Source organism: Lissotriton helveticus, chromosome 3_1, assembly GCF_964261635.1.
Source record: "Lissotriton helveticus chromosome 3_1, aLisHel1.1, whole genome shotgun sequence".
Taxonomy (NCBI): Eukaryota; Metazoa; Chordata; class Amphibia; order Caudata; family Salamandridae; genus Lissotriton; species Lissotriton helveticus.
Genome location: NC_136061.1, coordinates 914,546,701 through 914,571,915, shown reverse-complemented (window position 1 = coordinate 914,571,915; position 25,215 = coordinate 914,546,701).

The window sequence follows — 25,215 nt, the reverse complement described above, 5'->3', positions numbered from 1 at the left end:
GCCGGGGCTCTGGGTGCAACCTGCTGGGTGGTTTGGGTAGTGAATGGGCTGCCCTGGTCCTGGAGGTGAGTTGCGGATGATGTCCATGATGTGTTGGAGGGCAGATACCCTATCCACAGTGGCCAAATACAATTAAATAGGGGAGGAGGGCATGTAGCTTCCTTCTCCCAGCCTTCTTGGGCCCTGGAGAATTATTTCAGTCCAAATTTTGATAAGTGCAAGCAACTCACTGTAGTATTATTGACGGCACTACAAGAACCAGCATGCTAAGCGAGAGCCAACGCCCACTGGGGCAGCTGGTGAGACTATTTCAGTAATGCCGGTGTGCTTCACCTAACAAGGACTCTAGCCTCTGAGGAAATGCTGTGTGAAGCATGAAACGCGTCAGGCTGCTTCATTTCTTTTGGAACAGACTTGCATTCAGTGTGCTGCAACTTCCCAATAAAAACGAAATTCCTGCTATCTGCGTGGGCTCTCCTAAATGGGCTTCTTGTTTGATATATATATATATATATATATATATATATATATATATATATATATATATATATATATATATATATATATATATATATATATATATATATATCCAAAGGGTTCCGTTTGATTCAATGCAGATAGCACACTCGAAGAACGGACACGGACCACATTTTCGTGCTTGTTTAGTGTTTATTCAGTGCTTAGACACCATGACGCGTTTCGGCCCCTCCCTCGGGCCTTGATCACATGACGCAGTGACAAGTTGAGCATTGGTTTAAATACGTTTTGTCAAAACATGACGTTGCGTGTCTTAACATGACAATCATAGACATAAAAGAGTTACTCTATCGCAATTCATGTTAAAATATAGGCATATACAATCAAAGCTCTCTATGTTATTTTTAGACATCATTTTTCATCCTAAATAAAGGAGACACACCAATGCCTAATTCTAAAGTGATTACGTGCAAAAAAGTGCTATGTGGAAAGTGGAAAGATTATAATTTGTTTGCGCAAAATTACTATATTTAAGTTTCGTTAAAAGCTAGCTCAAAGTAGGCTAATACATCAATATGGGGATCTTGTTGTACAACAGTAAATCAAAGTATATGTTATTGCATATATGAGTAAGTGTTGTTAACCCATACTTACATTTGTATAAAATTGACTCTTATTTTAAATAACTGTATAAATATATTTTGAGTCAATGTTTGAAACAATTCAGTTCCTGCAAGGTTACTGGAGCCCCAGTAATTTAGCTAAGTTGAGGTATAGTTGATCCCAACTAAAGTGCTATGTGCAAAAACAGATTTTGTATGTGGCAATCTATATATATATATATATATATATATATATATATATATATATATATATATATATATATATATATATATCCAAAGGGTTCCGTTTGATTCAATGCAGATAGCACACTCGAAGAACGGACACGGACCACATTTTCGTGCTTGTTTAGTGTTTATTCAGTGCTTAGACACCATGACGCGTTTCGGCCCCTCCCTCGGGCCTTGATCACATGACGCAGTGACAAGTTGAGCATTGGTTTAAATACGTTTTGTCAAAACATGACGTTGCGTGTCTTAACATGACAATCATAGACATAAAAGAGTTACTCTATCGCAATTCATGTTAAAATATAGGCATATACAATCAAAGCTCTCTATGTTATTTTTAGACATCATTTTTCATCCTAAATAAAGGAGACACACCAATGCCTAATTCTAAAGTGATTACGTGCAAAAAAGTGCTATGTGGAAAGTGGAAAGATTATAATTTGTTTGCGCAAAATTACTATATTTAAGTTTCGTTAAAAGCTAGCTCAAAGTAGGCTAATACATCAATATGGGGATCTTGTTGTACAACAGTAAATCAAAGTATATGTTATTGCATATATGAGTAAGTGTTGTTAACCCATACTTACATTTGTATAAAATTGACTCTTATTTTAAATAACTGTATAAATATATTTTGAGTCAATGTTTGAAACAATTCAGTTCCTGCAAGGTTACTGGAGCCCCAGTAATTTAGCTAAGTTGAGGTATAGTTGATCCCAACTAAAGTGCTATGTGCAAAAACAGATTTTGTATGTGGCAATCTATATATATATATATATATATATATATATATATATATATATATATATAGAGAGAGAGAGAGAGAGAGATTTATCCATATACACACATATATATCTGTACATACTCATATATACTTATATTCACTGTTAAATGGACAATATAGTTAGGCTCACATTTCCCTAGGTCAAAAACATAGAAATTCAGCAGTTATAGTAACCTGAGCTAACTATAACTTACGCACCCCCCAATGCACTGCTTATGACCTCACATATTACACCATTCATGACATGGTCAGTGACATCACTTATGACATCACTGATAACATCATCCAGTGAGTGTAAGTGATTGGTTGATGCTTCTGAGACTTAAAGATATATACTAAGCTACACCATAAGTTAAATTACTATTCTTTCTGTACTAGTAATGATGTATACTATTTATAACATATGTAATGTAAGTGGCTTTGTGGCTGTATCGGAGTGTGAGTGGGTGTGTGAGTGGCTGTATGGCTGGGTGAGTGGGTGTGTGAGTAGCTGTATGGGTGAGTGAGTGGCTGTGTGAGTAGCTGTATGGGTGAGCGAGGGGCTGTGTGAATGGCTTTATTGGTTAAGGACTAGGTGTGTGAGTGAGTGAGTGGCTGTATCGGTGAGTGAGTGGCTATGTGAATGTCTGTATATGTGGATGAGTGGCTGTCTGAGTGGCTGTATGGGTGAGTGAGTGGCCGTTTGAGTTCTTGTAGGGAGGAGTGAATGGGTATGTAAGTGGTTGTGGGACTGTGAATGGGTGTGCGAGTTGTATGGGTGTGTCAATAGGTCTGTTGAGATGCTGTATGGAGAAGTGACTGGCTGTCTGAGTTATTGTAAGATTGATTAAGCATGTGTGAAAGAAGCTGTATGGGTGACAGTAATGCTGTGTTCGTTGTATGGGTGATATGAGTAGATGTAGGAGTGAATGAGTGGTTCTGTGAGCGGCTGTATGGGGAGTGAGTGGGTATGTTGAGGATTCCTTGGATGAATGAGTGGGTTTGTGACAAGTTGTATGGATCTTTGAATATGTATGTACATTGTTCTCTGGGTATGTGAGTAAGTATATGAGAGGCTGTATGGGTATGTGAGTGGGTCTGTGGATGATGTCATTAGTGATGTCATTTGAGATGTCATCGTTGAATTCTCTGAACATGTCATGAGTGATGTAATATGTGAGGTCATAAGCAGTGCATTGCGGGTGAGTAAGTTATAGATCGCTCAGGTAACAACTGAAGTTCTATGTTTTTGTATGAGTGAAATGTGAGCCTAACTATAACACCCCTTTAACCTTTGTTTTTTCAGTAAATTCTACATTTTTTTTATTGTAACCTGTCACCTTTGAGAGTGTGTGACAGCAAGGTGGATCTGTCAGTGGATATGTAAGTGTCTGGGTGGGTCTGTGAGTGAGTGCATGAGTCTCTGAGTGGGTGTGCCAATGGCTGTCTGAGTGTTTGAGTGGATCAGTGAGTGGGTACCTGAGTGTCTGGGTATGTGAGTGGGTACATGAGTCTCTGAGTGGGACTGTGAGTGGGTGTATGTGTGTGTCAGTGGGTCTATGAGTGGGTGTGTGAGTCTCTGAGGGGGTATGTGAGTGGTTGTGATTGTCTGAGTGTCCTCTTCAGCTCTATTTTGTATTTTTTTCTTTTTTTAGCCCTCTGTTTTGTCTTTCATGATAATTTTTCTGCTCTGTATTGCCTGTTTCTGCATGTTTTTCTGCCCTCTGCTTTGCCTTTCCTGTTAGTTTTTCTGCCCTCTGTTTTGCTTTTCCTACTTGGTTTTATATACTCAGTGTTGCCTTTTCTGGTTGTTTTCCTGCCAAAATTCAATGAGGGAGCAACATGTTCCCCCCCTTTCCTGCACCGATTTCAGCCCCGGGGACTCAATTCCCTGGGCCCATCACAATTCAATGGGGGACGGGGCTGCACAGTCCTCCTCCCTGGGGCCTCAAGGCCCCTGCAGTCCCAGCCACCTCTCCGCCTCCTGTGGCTGTTGGCCTTCCTCTCACACGTTGGGAGCTGCAATAGTTTCATCTCTTTCCTTGCCACCATGTCTGCTGGCAGGGAAAGAGATGAAACTGCTGCTTCATTCAAGCCGTAGCAGCTTGCTGTTCCTGCCAAGCAAACACAATCAGCTAGCTCCTGAGGGTAGGTATGGCGGTTACTGGGGCCATTAGTGGCTCCAGGAGGGGGGTCCTCATTGTTGTGCACGGGCCAGCACCCCTCCCTCATTTTTACAAAGTAATTGGCCCCAGGGAGGTGGTGGTCCCTGGGGCTGGGGTTCAGCATGGCCCACTGCAAAATTTTAAAAATAGCCCTGGGGAGGTGGTGGTCCCTAGGGTCTGGGGGGGATCCACGTTGTCCCGCTAAATATTAACAATACCCCTGGGGAGGTCGTAGTTCCCAAGGCAAATATAAGCCCTTGGCTGGGGTCCCATGCGCGCCCTCTTACTTTTAACCAAATTCACATTCTTTCGGGACCTGGCCCACTCGGGGGCTTTATTCAAAACAAGCAAGGGAGACTCCGCTTGTTTTTTTTTAATCTTTGCCACCGATTTGTGACTCTGCCACGATATCCAGGCAAACCTTTTTAGCCCTGACAGGGTCCCAGCAGGACACCAGGACCAGAGCTAGGTCAGGGTATTCATACCCTGCCCCCTTTTCTTTTAATGTTTTTTCTGGGACCAGGCTGAAGCCAAGTTCCAAGATGGCTGCCAACACTTCCTGGTTGAAGTGTTGGCAGCCAGTCAGACCTGAGCACGAGATCAGGAGGGTTTGCAGGGCCTTCCCATCACAAGATATACAAATATGGATTTCTTTTAATATCTCAAAATATATTAAATGGCTTTACACTAATATACAAAAAGGCCGCTTTCTGGACCAAGAGCTACCTTTCTGTCAAATTTGGTGTAATTCCGTTCAGCGGCTCGGGCTGTAGTCATGTTTAAAATTCCTATGGGAACTAGCATAGGAAACTCAAATTTTTTGACCCCCCTATTTGCTGGACCCCACTTGACGGATCACACCCGAAACTTCCAATGAACAACAAGAATCAGCAATGTCCTTTTTTGGGAAAAGTTTGTGGAGATTCGTGAAATTGCACCAACATTATAGGCAAGCCAAAAACACTTTTACTATTTAAACTATGTCCTAACTATAACTACCTACTGGTGATATATATATATATATATATATATATATATATATATATATATATATATATATATATATATATATATATATATATATATATCAATGGTGGTGTAATATTTTTGCGCGCCCACTGGAGTGTCATGGGATTGTGGTAAAAACTGCCAATTTTATTTATTTTATTTTGGACCGGGGGCGGCCCCTTCATGGGGCAGGATATTCCTACCCTGCCCCCTTATATCACCTTTTTTTAGCCAATCAGAGAGCTCGCTCCCACGTTAGTCTGACTCCCATAGCAGCAAGATGGCCCAAGGGAATAAAAGCTCCCTGGGCCAATCAGAACACTCTATTTTTCGAATTTTCCCTTCTGAGACTCTTGAGAGACTCTAGCAGACTCAACTGTCCAAATACAAATATTTGTGTACCTTTATTTTTCAAAAACTACTGAACGGATATAAATTAAAGAAAAATATGTTGACCAAGATCTAGCTTCCTGCCAAATTTGGTGTAATTCAGCCGTGTTTGCAGTAGCACTGCCTAAAGAAATCTATGTAAAGGTAATCCGAACTATACCTACCCCGTGACTACTATGCTTAAAAACTCTGCTAGTAAAACAAACATTTGTGGTGAGCAGATTCTGAGTGTCGTGAGGATGTAGAGTGGTCCACATTAATAAGCTACTCTTCAACTAAACTTGGAACTACCAGAGTTCCCTGATTCATTTTTGGCATAATTTATGCAGCACTCTAAGCCTGAAAGGCTTTTATCTTGTATATATGTATACATGTGATCAAGAGCACGGCTGTGGTCAAAACGCGTCCGTATGCCATAGTGAATAAAATGCCACAGTTACGATTGGTGTGGCTCTTGAATCTCCGCTGAAACTGGGGTGGGATGTGTGTGGCATGTCATGAAATACTGCAAATGTAGTTTTTCCCTATTGCAAGGCTCCCTGTTCCCATAGAGTAGAATGGGGAGTTTATTTATAATATCATATAAACATAACTACTCCTGGAACAAGGTAGGAGAATAAAGTTTAGTATGCCTGAAATCATAATGTTAAATTGCATCTTTTATTGAGGGTGATTTTTACATTCTTTGTTTGAAAATACCACTTTTAGAAAGTAGGTATTTTATTGCTTAGCCATCCAGTATGCCTCTGCTAGGTTTGTGTATTGCATGTCTGGCTTTTGGATGACAGGGGCTGGAGAGGAGCAGTGGCTCCAGAGAGCCTGATGAGTCAGGGCTGGTCTGAATAGACCTGGGCTGCATTTAGAGTAGGGGGAGGAGATTTCCCTTCACCTGAAAGGGCCTGGTCTGCCTTCAACAAAGCTGTCGCCAGATCACTGACAGAATATCAACGTTAAGAATGTCGACCTACAGGAATATCGAGTTTAAAATATCGATGGACAGAATATCGACAGCCTAGTTCTACAATGGTAAGTACAAAAACATTGAAACCAAAATATCATTGTTTAAAATACAGTTTAAAATATAGGCCCAGATGTAGGTAATAGCAAATTACCGAATGGTAAATACCGAATTTTACCGATTCGGTATTTACAATTCGGTAATTGCTATGTAGGTAAAAAATTCGGTAAAAATACCGAATCGGTAATATTCGGTAATTACATCTTCGGTAATTACCGAATCGGTATTTGCCATTGATTCCTATGGGCCTTGAAGCCCATAGGATTCAATAGCAAATACCGATTCGGTAATTACCGAATCGGTAAAATTATCGAATTTACAAGGGGGGACAGAATGTCACTTTGACACCCTGTTGCACCCCTGTTACTGGCTTGTGTGCCATGTGACACACAGACATGCCCTTAGGGCATGTCTGTGTGCCACATGGCACAGGTGTACATGCACAGATGTGCATGTACACTGGAATTCGTTATTTGCCATAGAATAGTATTCCATGGTAAATAACGATTTGGTAAGGGCCTGTGGCACTGATTACAGTTCCACCTACATCTTGATTTACAGAGTCGGTAAATTTACCGATTAGGTATTTTACCGATTATATAAATTTACCAAATTGGTAAATATACCGATTCTGTAAATAAAATGCCCCCTACATACCAAATCCCAAATACCGGTCGGTAACGGCTGAAATCGGCCGTTACCGACCGGTAATTGGTGACCTACATCTGGCCCATAAAAGATAATATAAAAATGATTAAATAATAAATATGATTAATAAAAACATAGTTAGAATTATTAATAAATGTTACAAACTGATAAATGTACTATAAAAACATTAAACATCATTAAAAAAGATATATTACCTTAATAATATAAATAATTATTTAATGTAATTATAAAATGTTAGAAACATAAGAAAAAGTTATAAATTCTTATATATACATATATACATAAACCTGTAATATGAATATAAAAATAATATATATATATAATACATTAAAATATTAAAATGTATATATTTTTCAAAAATATATTTTACACTACATTAACTATAAAGGTAGGGATATGTTGGATAGCGTAGGGGATACAATTACTATGCCCACTACAGAAAGTGCAACAGTAGGAAAAGTGTTGGATAGCGGACGGGAATAATTTACTATTCCCACTCCAGAGAGTGCAACAGTAAGAAAAGTGTTGGATAGCAGGTGGGTGAAAATTACTATTCCTACTCCAACGAGTGCAACTGTAGGGAAAGTGTTGGATAGCGAGTGGGTAAAAATTACTATTCCCACTCCAGAGAGTGCAACTGTAGGGAAAGTGTTGGATAGCGGGTATATAAAAATTACAATTCCCACTCCAGTGAGTGCAACAGTAAGGAAAGTGTTGGATAGCGGGTGGGTGAAAACTACTATTCCTACTCCAACGAGTGCAACAGTTGGGAAATTGTTGGATAGCGGGTGGGAATAATTTACTATTCCCAATCCACCAAGTGTAACAGTAAGGAAAGTGTTGGATAGTGGAGGGGCATAATTTAGTATTCCCACTCCTGCAAAATAATTAAAATTGATTAACAAATAATTAATTTTTCAAAATTAATTTACCTCCCACTATATTCTCCTATGAACATTACAATCTATAGTGTAAAATATTACACAATTAACATAATTATTTCACAAATAATTAATTAACTAATAATAATTAACAAGCAAATTAAAAACAATTAGGAATACATTTGTTCACACAATTAACACTATAAAATTACTTTAAATAAAGATTGTATATAAAATAATAAAAAAAGTTATTAAAATTAAATTACTCCCCACACTACTCCCCTATCAACCCCCAACAAACTTTTAAACAAATTACACAATTAACATATTTAGCAATTATTAATTAATAATCCATATCCAAATAATAAGCAATTAGTAACAAATTAATTAACACAATTACCAATGTCAATTATTAAATACAAACATATTAATCAATAAAATTATGAATTAATTAAAATTAAATGACTTCCCATCCTACTACCCTATAAAACAACAACCCGCTCCTCAAAAAATCACACAATTAACCTATTTACCAATTAATTATTAATTAGTAACCAATTAATAATGAATTAGTAACAAATTAATTAACACAATTAATAGAAATTATTAAATACAAAAATATTAATTAATACAATTATTAAATAATTAAAATTAATTTACTTCCCACACTATTTCCCTATAAACTCACAACCTGCTATGGAACTAAAACACAATATTTATGTTTTCTAAAAAATTATTAAACCTGCTACAGAAATAAAATATGCAAAAATGTATTAACGTAAAATTAATTACTTTTAAAATATTTAAACATACATTACTAAAATAAGCTATATTTTTAACACATATACTAACATACTAACATTCAAAACACTAAAATAATCGATATTATTAACAACGATATTTTGACTAACGATATTACTAACACCGATATTAAATAATTAGATATTTCTTACCTGCATTTAGATAATCTGGTCGATGATATTCTTGATGGTCGATATTCTGTCATGTCGATATTTAAACATCAATATAATGGTATATCGATATTTAAACATGGATATTATGTCTGCATATCACTGTCTCCACCTCCTGCCAGGAAGCTGCACTAGTGAGGACAGGACTGGTTTTGGCTGGGTACAGACACTCTATGCCTCTAGAGAACAAAGGATTTTTGTACATAAGAAGAGGGGCCCAGACTATTAGATCACTTCAGGGAATCAAGAGGAACCTTTACCAAGGAGAAGAGCTAGAGAAGAAGCTGAGAAGGAATAGTGCCCCCTGTGCTGTTTGCTGTCTGGGGTTGGGCTGCAGTGGTTACTTGCTTGCCAAGGAAAGGAGAAAAGGACTTTGCTGTGTCCCCTGCTTGAGGACGATCTCCAAAGGCATGAATTGAGCTTGCCCCCTGTTCACAAGGTCTTAGGAACATCAAAGACCTCACCAAGCTTCTGGGCACTGTCTCTGGAACCGCTGATTTCAGTTGCCTGGAGAAGAAAGGGGTAACCGACTCTGGCACTGAGTCAGTCGCAGGATTCCATGTCCTGAAGGCACCGTAGAGAGCACTGCCTCATTTCGCAATGCAAACATGGTCTCATCGACTCCGCCAACGAGCCACTGCTTGTACCGCGTCCTGGGGGCATCCCACTCCACAACGCTTCGCTACAGGCTACACCGACGTCATCAACTCCGTTGCTGCCTGACTCGAACACCGACCAGCTCTGTCACCGCATCGTGACCTGATAGCACCGCATCAAGCACGGCCTCACCCTGCAACGCAAGCCTTGATCTCACCGACTCTGTCAACGAGCCACTACCTGCACTGAGCCGTGAGGACACTGCACACTGCAACGCTTCCATCTCACATCGCAACCGCGATGGTTGCCCCGGACCGGCTCGTACCATCGTGTCAGCCGCAACAACAAAAGGTACTGTTTCCGAGTCTGTCAACGCTTTTGCTAACCCGTATCAACGTGGTTGGCTGGAATTGTTAGACTCTGTCGTATTCAGCATCACAGTAGCCCCGGACAGAGCTACGAGTCGGAGGAACTGCATTTTCAAGTTTTTTTTTTTTTTTTATATTTCTTTTTATTAATTAAGAACACAGGAAAAATCAACAACAGGTGTCTTACTTCACGGAATGAACTACAAGTATACATACATTTGGCGAGAAATAGACGGGTAATCCCCAAGACATAGGCTAAAGCATAAAACAATACTGGAGTGCAGCCGTACAAAATGCAATAAGTTCAAATCCAGTCTAACCAACATTGTTCAAAAGTCCACCACCCATAGGTACCAGGATTATCGTGTTTGAGGCACTTTCGAGTGACAGGAGAAGTTAGTAAGAAGGGCAGTGGACAAAGCGATGACCGCACCCAGCTCGCAGCAATTAAAAGGCCATGCATTGTAAGAAACCGTGTAAACACTACGACCCCCAGGGCCCGTCTTCCCACCGAACAGGATAACCATTTAGGAAGGCACCTATTGTCAGGATATGAATAGGATTCAAAGACATAAAACAAAAACAAAGACAATACAGTAAACCCATCCCCCCACCCTGCCCCCCTACATATGGCTATCGCCTAACCCCAACTAGCAGTGTGCCTGTACCCCAACTAACTAATACTAAAAGTGGTAAAATGGAGGAGGAAATCGTCATACAGGCTCCCGGACTCCCCTCCCCCTTGTCATAAGGAAACAACCCCAACAGTACAGTCAAAAAATCTTCAGGATACACAGGCAAAACGAATAGGGGAAGTTACAGGCACTGCCCAACCTCCCACAAACAGTATGGTAGCAAATCCCGTGTCTATTAATGTCATGATGTCAGGTCGAAACAGTCAATCTCATCCTTGGCCCTTACGATCTTGCTTGCGAACTCTGTCTGGTAGAACCACCGCATTCTCTGGAGAACGAAATTTTGAAAAGAGTTCAAAAAAGTTCAGTCTGGGATAAATCAAAAATAGTAGGTCCTTGAGAACACCAACCACATACATATTCTCCCTCACCGACCTCAAGTCACGATGATGTTTTCTCCGCAGACACAGTAAGAATGCTCGGGAGGGAAAAGACAAAGGTGCAAACCACAGGTCGCTTCTCAAGGTCCCCGGGAGGGGGAAACAAGCGGTTCAACCTCGGATGACAGCAGTATCGGTTGTAGCGATCGATTCAAAGTTCCAAGTTCGCAAGTGTGTGGCCGCGCACTGACCACGGGCATCAATACGTCCTTGTGCTCGGAGCCTCCATCCTCCGTCACAATGTATACCATGGAAAACTCAGCTCGTGCCGGGCCATGCAATGAATCTGAGTCCGGTCCCATTCGCCCCGTCTCAGCTGCACCAACGATCATTTTGCAGACAATGGCGTCCACATGCGAGTGTAGTGCGCCGATGGCGGCCAGTAGGGTCTTCAGCGATGGCTCACACTCCGTCTGGCCCGTCTCCGCACCTTCAGTTACAAACATGGTCTCTTCCCCGGAGACCCGGGTATCTCCGGGGGAACAAGCGAGAGCGGAGCGGACAGTTGCGGAGGGTGACTTACCGATGAAACTACAGCAGTTTGTACTCCACTACCGGAGCGAGCGAGGACCCCTACCCACCAAATCCTGGGTGATGGCACACCGGGACTCCGGGACGGGGACCCACGCCTACAGCCTCCAACGTGTCCAGTCACCACTCGTACGATGTTAACCAGACCGAGTGACCGCTATCAGTATCGGACAAGGATAACCTGCACTACGGGGGACCGGACCCAAGTTGAGAACCACGGCCGATGTTGTTCAACTGAAACCTGGCAGGGCCAGTACTGGAGGCCCCGGCTTCCAAGCTGGACTAGGCCGGGAATTACACCACGGTATAACTCCGTCAATCAGTCCGATAACATTCTCGCGATTGCACCTTCATACTCTGCAACTACTGATCCACACGGAGGTCGGGATATGTGCCAGGATCATCCAGCTAAAAACGGAGGTCGGCGGAGCCGGGAGCTCACGCGGCCATCTTGGTTGCAAGCGTAGCTCCTCCCCCCATTTTCAAGTTTTTCCTGCAATTTAAAAGTTATTTTGCACAGTAACTATTTTCAAGAGTATTGTATGTTAAATTTTTGTCGTTCTGGGTCTTGTTGTTTTAAATAAAGATTACTCTGTAGCGCGATACTGGCATTCGCGCATAAAATGCAAACAACTCCTTCCCAACGAAAAAAGCAGAGGCCAAGTAGGGGATTTCAGGAGCCGCTTTATTGAAGTTATAACTCATGTTCGGCGGATGCATTTCGGCATGGTAGCCTTCGTCAGCGCCTAGAGTTAATGAGCGGGGTGTGGGCGAGAGATGAATATGAACAATGTCCTGCCGCACACCGATAGGGTCGCGTCTGACTCCACCTCCCAGATAGTCAGTCAATCACACCTGTGGACTCGAGGACGCTGCAGACACTGCAGATCCCAGAATGCAGTTCTTCTGTACGGTGAGTGATGCGGGGGGAATTAGATGCTTGGGGCAGAATTCAGGGATGTTCGCTGTCGCTTGCACAGGTGTCCCGCAAAAGACTTCTAAAGCGATGTTCCCTCGAGTCCCCTGGACCACAAAACCTCGGAGTACAGGAAAGATAATGACGGGGGCTCGTCAGGAAATCCAGCTTGCCCATCGTTGGAGCATGAGTGCTCCAACTCCGTCAGGGATGCCAAACTGAGAAAATTAGAGACCAAATATATTTTATTGCTCAGCACTAAGTCACCAGTTGGCTTGAATGTAATGGAGGACTTATATACGTGTCTACCTTAAGCAGGCGAGTCTGGATTGTTTTATAACTATACAAGGATCCCGCGCAACAGTTCTCAATGACAGGAATCACCCGGCTGGGAGATACTGTGTGAGAACCTAGTGGGGTCGAGACTTGAGTTAAAATATATGTTGATCTGAATGTGCTGCTACCTATATGAATTTATTGTTAAATTGTAGTACACGCTTACAATATTCGGACTGTGTTGGGTCCTTAATCCCAGTCAGTCTGTAATTGTTATTTACAGTATTTTTGATTATTAAGCAGGTTCATAGAAATCATTGTATTCTGGATTGTTGGAGGGTTGAGGTACTAACATTTTGTTACAGGGTGGCAGGCTGTAGTTTAACACCCCCCCGGTATTTGCCATAGGGAGATATGCATCGTATTGGTATTTAATTCTGAATGTTTTCTTTCGAAGGGTGCTCAGTTTATCTATTCAGGTTCCTAAACATGTTGATTATCAGTGATGTAGACACCTGGTTGACACAACTGGATAGTGGCCAGATCTTGTTATTTTGCACATATTGCGGAATATGCACAACAAATTGCTATGTTGCACATTTTTTGCGGAATTTGCACATTTGACGGTACTATTTGCACTATTTTGCACATCTTCATAATAAGCATTTGCACTTTATTATTGACACTACTATAACGTTGTGTTTGGAACCTGGATAAAAGGATTTGATATCCTGAGCTGAGAAATGTTTACAACCTCTAGTGAAAATTGTATTTTACCATGAATTTAACGAGGTTACTGCACCCCGGGATTATTAACAAATGTATATTTGTATATATATATATATTTCACATTGTGTACTAAATTCCCGCTTTGGTATTTTACTGATATATTCTTATAATCAAGCAAAGTGATCCGTTATTCTAATGCAAATAGAAACTTAAACATAGTATGTTTTCTATATCCCTGCACAAGCACTTACACGTGTTGTCAATTTAATCATCACTGGCACTTTAAAAGGTTGAAACCGATTAAGTAACATTGTCATGTGAGCAAGGCTCGTGGAAGCCGAAACGTCATGGACTTTACCTGCACTAAATAAACGTAAAGCAAACTTTATTGGTCCGTGTCCGAGTGCTACTTACCCTGGCTGGGTGTAATTCCAGAGCGAGGTGGAGGCGACGGAATGGTGAAAAAAAAAAAATATATATATATATATATATATATATATATATATATATATATATATATATATATATTATGTTTACCATATAAGGTACTAAATAGGTTAAAAAATTCCAACTAATAACCAATTATATTAAAACAGTTAACAAATGGAAACACTTTCCCAATTTAAAAATCGTTGAAATTACATTTTTATGCCACTTTGCGTAATTATGTGCCATTTGCTATACATATTTATCGCAAAAAGTGCCATTTTACTGAGCACTCACTTGAACAACAGAATACAAGAGTCTGTTTGCTGTGCTTTCGTTAAATGTATCCTTATGCCAAAAATGGACGCAAGTTCATCGCTAAAATATTGTACAAAATGAGGGATCTGCATTTCACATAATTACACGTAATTTCACCTCCTAAGTTTGGCAACATTTCATACAACTGCCTGAATTTTGTACACCCCAAGTGATGACATTCTGTAGCTTACTTTCAAAATACCAAGGTGTTTTTTAAATAAATATGCAAAAAGTGTACACTAAATTCATCAATAAGACCCAGGGGCCCATTAGGATTGTGGGCGGACTTGTCCGCCCGCCATCCTTACGTAAAACGGGACTGTCCGCCATAAGGGCGGCGGTCCCGTGGGAGCCATTCCGCATTATTAACATTGCGGCGAGCGGTGCTGAAAGCACCGCCCGCCGCAATGCTAAAAATGCACGTTGCGCACTTCAATGCACAACGTGGCAGGCACCGTGCGGTGCCTAAACATTGTACATTGAAGTGCCATGTGTGCCCCCCCTCCCAGAATCCCTGAGGGCCTGCAACGGGCCCCCACAGGAGATTCCCGCATTCCTTGCTGCCACGGAAAAGCATGTTCCCGCTGCCTTCCTAATATGGATGGTGGGGTCTAACAGACACCGCCACCATATAGTACCCGTTTCCGCCCAGTCAACATGTCGACCGGGCGGAAAAGCAGCAGATGGTCTTTCCGTCCCCCGTGGTCCCCCCAGCCATAGTAATATGGCGGGGGGAAAAGGGTGCCGGGCGGGGAAGGATGTCGGGTGGATCGCCCAACATCCTAATGGTACAAAAGGGGGTGGTGATGGAGGGAGCATCTGAACCAATCAAACACTCACACCCAGTCAACAGATCTGGGTTTAATCCATCACCGTTTTTTAGCCCACTCTGCCACCCCAGTTCAGACATGGCCATATGCAAATCAGTCTGACCCTGTGCCTCATGGGAACAGTCCAGCCCGAACTGCCAAGCCATACCTTCCCTGGACCGGACTCAAGCTTCCTAGGACCGGTTTCTGGCATTACAGACGTCTTCAGCCAGGCTTGCTTGAATCCAGTGGCAAAGTAAGCAAGGGACTCACGTCTGAGCATACCCTGCCAACTTATGGTGAACAAAGCGGTACAAAAGGGGGTGGTGATGGACGGAGCATCTGAACCAATCAAACACTCACACCCAGTCAACAGATCTGGGTTTAATCCATCACCGTTCTTTAGCCCACTCTGCCACCCCAGTTCAGACATGGCCATATGCAAATCAGTCTGACCCTGTGCCTCATGGGAACAGTCCAGCCCGAACTGCCAAGCCATGCCTTCCCTGGACCGGACTCAAGCTTCCTAGGACCGGTTTCTGGCATTACAGCCGTCTTCAGCCAGGCTTACTTGAATCCAGTGGCAAAGTGAGTTCAGACATGGCCATATGTTCGGGCTGGACTGTTCCTGTAGGAGAGTAGGGTCTGCTATCCTATGGTCACCCCAAATTTTTGCTTTTTGCTTCACTGGTTTATGACTTAATGTGGCTGTGGGCCTGCTAATCAGACCCACAGCCTGCTGTTCTCTCTCTAAATTATTGCCAATGTACTTTAGGTGCATTACGAAATTGGAACTGGTTCACCTTATTGGCCCCTGTAACAGTGTACCCAGGTACCCAGGGCTTAGGTGCTTCCAAGGCCTACCAGGGGCTGCAGCACGTATTGTGCCACCCCTGGCCTGGCCTCCATATTTGACACAACTGGCTGATCACTCAGCTGGGGTAAGTCGGTGTAACCACCCCTTACTTAGGTGTAGTCTGCCTATGCCTAACCTAAAATGGACACATCTGTTCCTATCAGCCACTCCTATGGAAGGCCTCATGAATCCTGGAGGCAGAGTGCTTGTAAATATGTGAGATGGTGCTCTGGCATGAGCTGAGCCTGTCTGCAGCTTTCAGAACCATGTCCTTTAGCTGTTTCATGATACTGCCATACCATATACTCTTAAGTGCATTATGAACCTCGCGGTTAAATGCTATCTTTGGTTTGACTTTATCAAAACATGTCGAGTAAGGTGTCATACGAATTGGAATACTACCCCCTCGCCAGTTCTGGCGACGGGGGTAGCATTCCACCCTTCTAGAGGGACACGACATGTACCTAGCCTGAACCCCGGTTAAAGTTAAACAGAGCCTCAGCATCACAAAATGGATGCTGCCACCACAGACACAAGTCTGACCTCCTGCTGCTGGGAGTCCTTCCAGCGAGGGCAGCTTGGACAAAGGGTTTCCTGCCTTGGGAGGTGCTAGCACCACCCCAGACAGGATTTTGTGTATTGGGTAGGACAGGGCTGAATAGAATCAGACATGCCTGGGGCACACAAGGTGTCCCTGTGCATAGGCCAGTTCAAACCGGCGCTGGGGCTTTCCAGCCCCAGTCCTGGCACGAAACTGGACAAAGGAAAGGGGGTGTAGCCACTCCCCTTCCTGGTCCCACCCAGAGGAGGGACCTAGTAGGTGATCCGGCCCCCAGATTTGGAATAAGAGTAGGAGCTGTGTCCTGAGACTTCAGATCATCCTGAACTCGACTTGAAATACAGAAGAAACTTGGATTTCGACATTCTGCTGCACAGGAGACTGAAGAGAATCTCCCTTGTGGCCAAGGAGTGACCACCCTGTGAATACAGGCACCAACCAGCAACTCAACGTCTGCTTTGCCGCTGCCTCCTGCCGGAGCCCAAGCCCAGAGCCTGACAAGACCCAGACTCCCAGACATCTCAGAGCCCGATCCACAGTCCCTGAAAAGAAGAGACCCGTGGAGGGACCGAGAGACGTGGGACCGGACATCTTGGAAGACCCCCGAAGAGCTGACTGCGCAGCACCCGAGGCACCCTCGACGCTGTGCTTTGGGGTTTGAGAAGCCCCAACATCGAGAAGCATTTGTTCCGAAGATCAGCCCCCCAGCATCTCCACGATCTGCGTGGGGCCCTTTTGCACTTTGCCACTCGACGCGCCATCCCGGTCACTTGCCACGCGGCTAGTGGCCATCTTGGAGACGAAAACGATGACGTACACTGCTGGTCTGGTTGCTCCAGACTGGCCCTTGCTCCCCTGAAAAGTAGCACCCACTCTGACCTTGCTGGTTTGAGTGAGAAGCTTGCATCGATTCCTGCGTGGCTTGCTTTTGCCAAGGCCTGTTTGCTCCAATCAAGTTGCCGATACCGCCATCAGCGAGAGCCTACGTGGAACAGCTCGTGACCGACTCCTGGACATCCTTGACCTCTTCGTGTCCACGTGGCTGCAGAGACAATCTTCACGTCATCACCTGTTTGCACCCGACATCGCCTGGTTCCATCCTGGTTCCACGGTAGTCACTGGCTAGTGACTTTGAACATTGTCCCTCTGCTTTCAGGTCTTCACCTCTTCAGATCCACCCTTGTATCCACCGGAACTCTTCACGACGACCCGCCTGCAGCATCTTCAACTCCAAGCACCATCGACCTGCGTGACGAAACCCGACACTACTTCGCACCTGTGCACCCGCTTCCTGTGGGTGAGGTAACTCAGCAGCACCGGTGTTCCCACACTGTACACCTCTAGTGCCTGTGTCTAAAGTTTTATGCATGTAGGTCCATCGGAATGTTCCTTAAACACTAACTTTGTAACTTTTACGCACCATTGACATTGCATTGGTGTATGCGTGCACTTTGAGCACTGCACCCGAGTCCCGCGGGCCTTTCCCGACTTCATCACTGCTAGTCTCGAACAGCTCCAGCGATTCCCCAGGCCCTAGGCCTCTTCACTTTCCCCATAGTGGTTCTTATACCACTATTTTAGTATATGGTTTAGGTGGCCCCTAGGGCTCATCCATATTTGTGCAACTTTTGAATATTTAAACTGTGTTTTGTTTTAACGCATCTGCTTCTGTGCTCATAAAGAGTATAGGGGATATTTGTAGAAATAAATCTATATATATTTGCAATATATATCTGTGTGGTGTCCTTTCATTTGGTATTCAAGGGGATTGTGTATGGTAAAACAGCTTGATTCACATGCCTTTACGGAGTTTAGCCTAAGACTGCTTAGTCCATGCTACCCCTAGGATAGCTTGTCTATAAGGTTGACTTTACAACCTCCACCATAAGGGTTGCTTGGCATGATACAAGGTGATCACTAGAACTAGTGAGCATCATATATCAGGCCAACTTCTCACATTGGTGAGCAGCGGATTGGGATTTGACCTTGCTGTTGTTTTACCATTACAATCTTTGGAGAGTATCATTTGAAAGATCATACAGGTACCTGATAGGTACACTAAAACAAGACTAGTATACTTAAGTTCTACTGAACTTAGTTGTTGTAGAGGATAGGGAGTAGCACACCCTGACTCCAACTACTAGATAGGTTTGGTAGGCAAACACCAGTGTAGGTAGATTGCAACATATCCACTCACACTAGAGCAATGTCTGGAGCAGAGGGATCCACTGGACCTATCTCTGTTGAGAGTGACCCTCCAAGGGCACCATCCAAATTTGCTATCTTTACTTTTAAAGAACTGAGGCAGCTGTGTTCCTTAAGAGGAATCAAAACGGGTCCTAGCCCTACAGCAAGTCACCTCAGAGAGCTTTTAGACCAGTCTGAAGCTCTAAAGACCTCCAAACCAGGCCCCTCAGGGATCAGGGACTGGAGAGGGAGGCTCTCCCACTGAAGATGACAACACTGACACCCATGCCCCTGTCATCCAGATAGATGAGGAAGACCAGGTCACTGGAGATACTCAGCCAGAGGATGAGGAAGAAGAGGAGGAGGAGGAGGAAAGTGGGTCTGATGATGAGAGAAATAGTCAGGTGCTAGTCAGCAGGCTTAACCTGGCTAACTTAAGCACATTTGGGGCTGAAAGTGGGTCCAACCCATTCAGACCCCCAAGTGGACTTAACCAGGAGCAAAGGAGGAGAAGGAATCACTCAGGTGAGTCCAATGCCTCTCAAGCTTCTAGAGGTTCCCATGGACACTCCAGAAGGGAGCTGTCTAGCCCTCAGAGTAGGGAACATAAGGCCAAAATGAGAGAGGCTGAACTTAGGATCCAGAAGCAAGAATTAGAAGTTGCCCTGGCCAAAGAGAAGCTAGAGCAAGACAGCCTAGAGAGAGTGGATTAGGATCCACTGGTGGCAGCACTATCCAAAAGGATAAAGACAGGTCCTATGACAATAGAAACCTGAGTAAGATTTTGCCCCCTTACAAGAGTGGGGATGACATCCACAAATGGATGACTGCACTTGAGAGAGCCTGCAGAGTACAGCAGATCCCTCAGGAGCAGTGGGCAGCAATCTTGTGGCTCTCCTTTGAAGGTAGAGGCCGAGACAGACTCCTCACAGTTAGTGATGGGGATTCTAGAAACTACCTGGTCCTGAAGAGTGCTCTGATTGATGGGTTAGGCTTAACCACTGAACAGTACAGGTTAATGTTCAGAGATACCCAGAAGACACAGACTCAGGACTGGTCTGAATTTGTTGAATGTGCCACTAAGGCTCTGGAGGGCTGGTTGCTGGGAAGTAAGGTTACAGACTATGAAGGATTGTACAATTTGCTTATGAGAGAACAGATTTTAAATAACTGTCAGAACCAGCAGTTGCATCAACATTTGGTTGACTCAGATCTAACCTCTCCCCAAGAATTGGGAAAGAGGGCAGACAAATGGGCTAGAACCAGAGTTAAGCAAAAGAACCAGAACCAGAACCAGGGTGGTGACCAAAAGAAAACAGACCAGAAGGGTGGGGAGCAGAAAGCTAAAGACCAGAAGACTTCAACAGGGCCCCAAACTAATACTGAGGGTGGGTCCCAAACTTCCAAGAAGAAGAAGAAAGAAGGTCAAAGAAAACCCTGGTGTAGTTTTTGTAAAAACACCTCTCACTGGACAAGTGAGTGTAAAAAGGGTGGAGCCCCCAACACTGCAGCCCCTAAGGCATTGGTCTTCAATCTGTGGGGCGCGACCCCCAGGGGGGTCGTGGAGTCCTGGGAAGGGGGTCGCCGATTCTGTCAGAGTGCAGTTCCTGGCGTCGGGCTGATTGAGGGTGCTCACGGCGGAGGCCTTATTTCACACCAAGGTGTGAAAAACATTAAACCCTCATTAACAAGTAAAGGTCTTTTGAAGACCTGTGAAGTACTCTGGTGTGCCTTTGTATATGTCCCTGAGTCTGTTTCAGCAGGGCTCACATACACGAGCTGGGGGGGCTGGGGGAGGAGACTGTAGCCCTTTGAGTTCAATGGACTTCGCTGTGGAGTTTATTTTAATTTGTAACGTTTTATATAGCGCTAGTTTAACCTGTAGGTATCTTAGTGTGCCAGTGGAATGGTGGCTGCTGGTCTCGCCTGCTTTTTGCCACCTCTCCTGGGCCCCCCCCCCTCGCACTCCGTTGTCTGTGCATTTTCGCACACCCCTGCCCGCATTCTGCTGTCCTTGGATGGATTTCGCACCACCCTCCCCCTGCCAGCACTCCGCTGTCCGTGATTTTTTGCCCCCCACGCCCGCATGATAATTATGATTTCTGTGTGAGAATGACAACACTCGTTTGAAACAAACAGACATGGAGAAAACCTTTCAATCATCCTTTGGATTGTCTGTTGCATGACATTACCTGCAAAAGGGGTGAGTGAAACATGTGTGGTCCTTTTGCAAGCCTCTCCGCATTATAACTGGGGGTGTTCAAAGTCTGCTTAACTTCCTTTGCACAATTATGCGAAATTTCAGCAATTGTGTTCGGAATTCAAAACTGGCATTTGATGATGTTTGTAGCTTTAGACAGGAAGATGCATTTTGTGCATAAAAAAGTATTAAATAAACACGCACAACAGCTGCCCGCACTCTGTCATTCGGGTTGTTCACATGCATACATGTGTGTGTGTGTACATGTGTGTGTATGTATGTATGTATGTATGTATGTATGTATGTATGTATGTGTGTATATATATATATGTGTGCCTGCTGTGGAGAGATCCCATACCAGGTGAGTCTATTGCCAGCATTCGTTTATTGAAGCGCCCAGAGAGGAAAACGGCCTTGCAACACAGGAAATAGTGTCCATACTGCCACTTCTTCATGGGCAATGGAGATTGTCTGCAAAGTACGGCAATTTTTCGGCACCCTTTTGTTCACACACTCCGCCTCCTTGGGCGTGGCCACTCTGTGGCATGATGGTAGTGGTAGTGCCGCTATTCTGCTCCATTGAGTTGCTGTATCTTTGCCTGTGTAATCAAAAGTAAAACCCCAGTGGGTGGTGGTACAAAGGCTCGAGTCCCCACTGGCCCTTGTGGTCTTCAATAAACAGGCTCCTGACCCTTCACAAGCAGCGACTTGTGGCGCTGCTTCGGGAGCGCCGGAAACCAGCGCCAGGGCTCTTCTCCGCGGCTCAGGCAAGCCGCAAAATATCAACCACTAAAGAGTGCCTGCTGTGGAGAGATCCCATACCAGGTGAGTCTATTGCCAGCATTCGTTTATTGAAGCGCCCAGAGAGGAAAACGGCCTTGCAACACAGGAAATAGTGTCCATACTGCCACTTCTTCATGGGCAATGGAGATTGTCTGCAAAGTACGGCAATTTTTCGGCACCTTTTTGTTCACACACTCCGCCTCCTTTGGGACAATTGAAGGCAAGCATTGGCAAACTCACTGGAGAATACCGTAATCACCACAAGATCCAGAAGGCCACAGTGTGGCCACGCCCACAAGGGCGGGAAAACTACATTTAAGGTGATTCATTCTTGCCAAGCATTGATTCTTCCCCGCCTGCAGCTCCTGAGGAAATGCCATCCGGCATGAAACGCGTCGGGCTTTTCAGGACTTACTTGTGCGAAGCAAGTGTGCTGTTTACAGATTGCTGATTCCTTCATCAATAAATAAGGTTACAACTCGTTCACTTGAGTGGGCTTACTCATACCAGGCAACTTTTGTTATGGATTTAAAAGCGGCGCAGTCTGAACCGCGAGCAAGCCCCACTGCACGGTGTTGCAGCCCCGCTGGGACGCCACGAGACGCCTCGGCATCGGGGCAAGTGAAACCTTCTGAAGGAAATAAAGGGTGGCTGTGAGCAATGCACAAAGGACTATCGCAACCCACTGGGGTGTTATTTTGGGACAATTGAAGGACAGCATTGGCAAACTCACTGGAGAATACCGTAATCACCACAAGATCCAGAAGGCCACAGTGTGGCCACGCCCACAAGGGCGGGAAAACTACATTTAAGGTGATTCATTCTTGCCAAGCATTGATTCTTCCCCGCCTGCAGCTCCTGAGGAAATGCCATCCGGCATGAAACGCGTCGGGCTTTTCAGGACTTACTTGTGCGAAGCAAGTGTGCTGTTTACAGATTGCTGATTCCTTCATCAATAAATAAGGTTACAACTCTTTCACTTGAGTGGGCTTACTCATACCAGGCAACTTTTGTTATGGATTTAAAAGCGGCGCAGTCTGAACCGCGAGCAAGCCCCACTGCACGGTGTTGCAGCCCCGCTGGGACGCCACGAGACGCCTCGGCATCGGGGCAAGTGAAACCTTCTGAAGGAAATAAAGGGTGGCTGTGAGCAATGCACAAAGGACTATCGCAACCCACTGGGGTGTTATTTTGGGACAATTGAAGGCAAGCATTGGCAAACTCACTGGAGAATACCGTAATCACCACAAGATCCAGAAGGCCACAGTGTGGCCACGCCCACAAGGGCGGGAAAACTACATTTAAGGTGATTCATTCTTGCCAAGCATTGATTCTTCCCCGCCTGCAGCTCCTGAGGAAATGCCATCCGGCATGAAACGCGTCGGGCTTTTCAGGACTTACTTGTGCGAAGCAAGTGTGCTGTTTACAGATTGCTGATTCCTTCATCAATAAATAAGGTTACAACTCTTTCACTTGAGTGGGCTTACTCATACCAGGCAACTTTTGTTATGGATTTAAAAGCGGCGCAGTCTGAACCGCGAGCAAGCCCCACTGCACGGTGTTGCAGCCCCGCTGGGACGCCACGAGACGCCTCGGCATCGGGGCAAGTGAAACCTTCTGAAGGAAATAAAGGGTGGCTGTGAGCAATGCACAAAGGACTATCGCAACCCACTGGGGTGTTATTTTGGGACAATTGAAGGCAAGCATTGGCAAACTCACTGGAGAATACCGTAATCACCACAAGATCCAGAAGGCCACAGTGTGGCCACGCCCACAAGGGCGGGAAAACTACATTTAAGGTGATTCATTCTTGCCAAGCATTGATTCTTCCCCGCCTGCAGCTCCTGAGGAAATGCCATCCGGCATGAAACGCGTCGGGCTTTTCAGGACTTACTTGTGCGAAGCAAGTGTGCTGTTTACAGATTGCTGATTCCTTCATCAATAAATAAGGTTACAACTCTTTCACTTGAGTGGGCTTACTCATACCAGGCAACTTTTGTTATGGATTTAAAAGCGGCGCAGTCTGAACCGCGAGCAAGCCCCACTGCACGGTGTTGCAGCCCCGCTGGGACGCCACGAGACGCCTCGGCATCGGGGCAAGTGAAACCTTCTGAAGGAAATAAAGGGTGGCTGTGAGCAATGCACAAAGGACTATCGCAACCCACTGGGGTGTTATTTTGGGACAATTGAAGGCAAGCATTGGCAAACTCACTGGAGAATACCGTAATCACCACAAGATCCAGAAGGCCACAGTGTGGCCACGCCCACAAGGGCGGGAAAACTACATTTAAGGTGATTCATTCTTGCCAAGCATTGATTCTTCCCCGCCTGCAGCTCCTGAGGAAATGCCATCCGGCATGAAACGCGTCGGGCTTTTCAGGACTTACTTGTGCGAAGCAAGTGTGCTGTTTACAGATTGCTGATTCCTTCATCAATAAATAAGGTTACAACTCTTTCACTTGAGTGGGCTTACTCATACCAGGCAACTTTTGTTATGGATTTAAAAGCGGCGCAGTCTGAACCGCGAGCAAGCCCCACTGCACGGTGTTGCAGCCCCGCTGGGACGCCACGAGACGCCTCGGCATCGGGGCAAGTGAAACCTTCTGAAGGAAATAAAGGGTGGCTGTGAGCAATGCACAAAGGACTATCGCAACCCACTGGGGTGTTATTTTGGGACAATTGAAGGCAAGCATTGGCAAACTCACTGGAGAATACCGTAATCACCACAAGATCCAGAAGGCCACAGTGTGGCCACGCCCACAAGGGCGGGAAAACTACATTTAAGGTGATTCATTCTTGCCAAGCATTGATTCTTCCCCGCCTGCAGCTCCTGAGGAAATGCCATCCGGCATGAAACGCGTCGGGCTTTTCAGGACTTACTTGTGCGAAGCAAGTGTGCTGTTTACAGATTGCTGATTCCTTCATCAATAAATAAGGTTACAACTCTTTCACTTGAGTGGGCTTACTCATACCAGGCAACTTTTGTTATGGATTTAAAAGCGGCGCAGTCTGAACCGCGAGCAAGCCCCACTGCACGGTGTTGCAGCCCCGCTGGGACGCCACGAGACGCCTCGGCATCGGGGCAAGTGAAACCTTCTGAAGGAAATAAAGGGTGGCTGTGAGCAATGCACAAAGGACTATCGCAACCCACTGGGGTGTTATTTTGGGACAATTGAAGGCAAGCATTGGCAAACTCACTGGAGAATACCGTAATCACCACAAGATCCAGAAGGCCACAGTGTGGCCACGCCCACAAGGGCGGGAAAACTACATTTAAGGTGATTCATTCTTGCCAAGCATTGATTCTTCCCCGCCTGCAGCTCCTGAGGAAATGCCATCCGGCATGAAACGCGTCGGGCTTTTCAGGACTTACTTGTGCGAAGCAAGTGTGC